General features: G+C 47.1%; 1 protein-coding gene across 1 annotated transcript in view; it reads left to right on the forward strand.

Annotated features, from left to right (window-relative positions):
* Positions 1-3,787: 3,787 nt before the first annotated feature.
* Ccl24 (C-C motif chemokine ligand 24) overlaps positions 3,788-3,897 on the forward strand; it is a 19,797-nt gene continuing 19,687 nt past the window's right edge. Inside the window, exon 1 of the mRNA XM_055606295.1 lies at positions 3,788-3,819. The gene's annotated coding sequence lies outside the window, so the exon portion shown is untranslated. The remainder of the gene's footprint in view (positions 3,820-3,897) is intronic.

Raw genomic sequence — 3,897 nt, forward strand, 5'->3', positions numbered from 1 at the left:
GTGTGAGTCTGTCTCAAAAGAAAGGAAGGAAGGAGTGGGGAAGAAGAGAGAGAGTTAGGTGGGGGGAGAGAGGATCTGGGATCCTGTTAGGCTTGTATATAAAGTGCCCTTTCAAAAGGCTCATATACCAAAGGCATGTCCCAAAGAACATACTTGCAATGTTTGGAAACGGCGATCTTAGGAAGCAATTTCATCATGATTTGGTCTTCGTGAGTGGACTGGTCCACCGAAAGGATCACAATCTGAATGGAATATTCCGAGGTAGTGGAACTGTGCATGATGGGGCCAGTCAGAGGCCATATGTCACCAGGGCTGTTATTGTGGATGTATGCATCTTGCCCCTGTCACTCCCTGGTTCTGTCTGGATTAGTTATGTCTCTGTGGCTAGGATAACATTTCATGACTAAAAGGCAACTTGTGGAAGAAATGGTTTGTTTTGGCCTATGGCTCCCTCGTGTCCGTTACCATGGGTAAGGCATGGCAACAGGCAAGAAAAGCAGAGAGGGGGTGTTGGAGGCTCCCTGCTGCTTGAGATTGCAGTTCCCACCTGGATTGGATAGCCCTTGTGACCTCCGGGGGTTAAAGGCGGAACTTCCTCCTCTCCACAGCGGGGACCCCTGCTCTCTGCCTGACTTCATCTGAGAGTGTCTTTAGACACAGACTCCCCTAACCACATTTGACATAAGGCCTCTGACACAGCTCCCTGCTAGCTCTCCCCTCCCCGGGCCAATATGTTACTTAGGTAATGAGTTTCTATTCTTCTGATAGGAGCGTGCTGTATAATGCAAATCAAGCATCCTTGAAGTGTCTAGTTCCAACCAATTATGTACAGCTATCCTGGGAGCCCCATCCACTCCCCAAGGGATGTATAACTTTGTTTTCTAAAATGAACCAGCCGTCAGCTGTTTCTGGTGTGTGTGACCCCTGTGCAGTTCTTGCCCCTCCACTCCAGGCAAGCTTCTCATCTCCTGCCTCCTGACTTTGTGGGCTGCTGGGAGACAGTCCCTGGCAGGAGGACAGGAAGTAGTGTGAGGCTATAAGCTCTCAAAGCCCTCACACTCTCCAATTTTATGTCCTTTTTCCAGCAAGGTTCCATTTCCTAAACATTACATCATAGCCTTCCTGACAGGGGATCCAGTGTTCAAAAACATGACCTATGAGGGACATTTCTCATTCAAAGCCCTGCATGGCCTTATTATTTTTCCTGTCCACCATGATAGGAGCACCCTCCTCTTCCACATAGCCCCGCAGCCATCATCTGCTTTACTTCAGGCTCTGCAGAGTTAGTCCCAGCCTTAGTTTTTCTCATCTTAGAAAAAAAATATACAAGCTGGGTTTCCAGTAACCCAGAGGCCAGGCATGGTGGAGGGTGCCTGGGATCCCAGTACTTGGGATGTGGAGACAGGAGGGTTAGGAGTTCAGGTGTGAGGTGAGCTTCATGCTCACTGTGCGCATCTCCTTCCAAATCCCATTCGGGGACTTCAGATCTGTCACGTGGAATTACGGTAGGGATATTTTCACCATGGGGATGGGTGAATACTCCTACCGTGAGAACTCTCTCTATAGAGCCAGTTGGGAAACATTTTTCATCACACCACCAGCCTGTCTTGTCTGCCTGTCAATAGAACTACCTAGGCATTTGCCAATAATTGTGGCGTAGTAATTGTTTTTTGAGATGAGGTCTTGTTAGGCCTGGCATGAGCCTAATTTTAAGAAGGTGTGAAGAGAACCCAGGAGACTAATCATCGATGCAAAATCGCATGAGGTTTATTTTGACCATTGTGCAATGGGGTCACCCCTGCTGGTCAGCAAGGAGTGGCACCGGGAGACAAAGGCCTTGGGTTTTCAAAAGAAAATGGGTGGGAAATTCCAGGGGTTGCAATCTTGGCGATTCAGGATTAGATGAGGTATTTAACTTTTAAAATAATTGGTTTTAGGTCTTAGGTCTGGTCAGCCCTGTCATAAATATCTGATCTTCAAGTCAGTTTGGAATTTCCTGCCATATGAGATATAGCTGCAGTTAACAGTGGGAGAGTGATTAACTCATCCCATGTCTGAGGAGTCGGGGTTACAGGCTTTGGATCAAAGGTTAGGAGCTATTCAGGAGAAGGATTGGGGCCATTTGGCCCAGTTTCCAAACAAAGCTCATCCCATAGGCGCCAGCCGGTGATTTTCTCTCCATTTAATAGAGATCTCTGCTTGTTCTCTTCCTTATCTCTGCCCTCACAGATGGCGAATGTCAGGAACTTTTACATTCCTCGGCTCTCTGAAGAAGCACTAAGAGGCTTTAATTAACCTGGGCCTAAAACTTGAAAATATTAGTTATAAGGCAATTAAAGAAACATAGGCTACAAAGTTAGTCTGATTCTTTCAGTCTCACATATCCCGGTATTATCTCGAACTCAGTATGTAGCTTCAGATGGCCGTGAACTCTTGACCCTCTTGTTTCTGCCTCCCGGTTGCTGGGATTATGGGTAGTCAGGTGCCGAAGAACTTGAAGCAATGCTATCCCAGTTGCACTTGGGGCAGGCAGCAGGGGTACTTGTTGATGAAGAGCCACACCTTCTGTCCCAGATCTCCCAAAGTCACCTCCTCGCTCACTTTCCAGAAGCTCTTTGCTCCAGGCTTTTCTGCCATGCCTGTTTTGAAGTGCCCTGATCAATTAGTAGCTCTTCCTTGTCCCTTTCTGAAGCTTCCTGGATCTCTTCCAGCTTCCAAAGAGTCCTTTGTACTCGGAGGCACAGGGTACCCTCATTAACATTTACTGCATGCAGGCTCGGAGCCAGGAGCTTAATAAACAGCAGTGTACTCTTTGCCCTCCGGGCACCCCTCAGGGAGGAAGGGTTTCGCCTCCACTTCCCAGATAACGATGATAGCATCAGGGCTGGCAGATACAGGATCTAAAGTGGCCCAGCTTGCCCCTGCTGCACACACTTTATCATGCTATGCTGCCATTACCTATCACTATGGTGCTGTGTCTGAAATGGGTGCGTTAGGGTCAGGGTTTGTGCTGAGCACTTGAGATGCAGCATTTAGGAGGCTGAAGTGGAAGAGTGTGAGTTCCAGGCCAGATTGGGTTACATGATAAGATTCTGTATCAAAGATAGAGGGGAGAGGCAGGGAGGGGAAAGGAGAGGAAGAGAGAGAAAGGGAAGGAAGAAGAAAGGAAACAAAAGAGGGAAAGAAAACTTTTCCATCGTCATTTGCGGTGCAACCACTGCCAAGATGAAGATTTCCTGTAGTGTTCCTCACCGGGAAGATCGTCACACTAAGGGACATTAGAGAAAATGTGAAGACAGAGATCCAAGGTGAAGGAGAAATTCCTCCTGAGAGCAAGACGTGCCCTTTGAGCATAAGCAATTGGAAGATGGTCACACTTTGACTATAACATTTGAAAGGCGCCCACCCTCCATCTTGTGTTGAGACTTCCTGCTAAGAAAAGAGAGAAGTGGCCAGGCTGTGTGGCCTGCACCTTTAGTCCTAACACTAAGGAGGCAGAAGCAGGCAGATCTCTGAGTTTAAGTCCAAGCTGGTCTACCAGCGCTAGATACGTAGAGAAACACTTGTCTTGAAAACCAAGATAAAAAGACAGATACACACACACACACACACACACACACACACACACACACACGTACAGAGGGATAGAGAGAGGTGTAACACCATTCCCATGAAGAAGCAAAAGGTTGATGACTGGCCGGAAATGGTACAAGATGGATGAAAATAGCAAACTTGGTGCTACTGAGTTTTCATGGCCAGCCACTTTAGCAAATATTGCCGTGGCCAAATGTCTGAGTGACTGATTCAACAAACCAGAAGGTAAGGAGTTATGTGAATTACTAAACAGATGAGAAAGAAAGAAAGAAAGAAAGAAAGAAAGAAAGAAAGAAAGAAAGA

The sequence above is a fragment of the Psammomys obesus genome, unplaced genomic scaffold (genome assembly GCF_907164565.1).
Source record: "Psammomys obesus unplaced genomic scaffold, mPsaObe1.curated_primary_1811, whole genome shotgun sequence".
In the NCBI taxonomy this organism is placed as follows: Eukaryota; Metazoa; Chordata; class Mammalia; order Rodentia; family Muridae; genus Psammomys; species Psammomys obesus.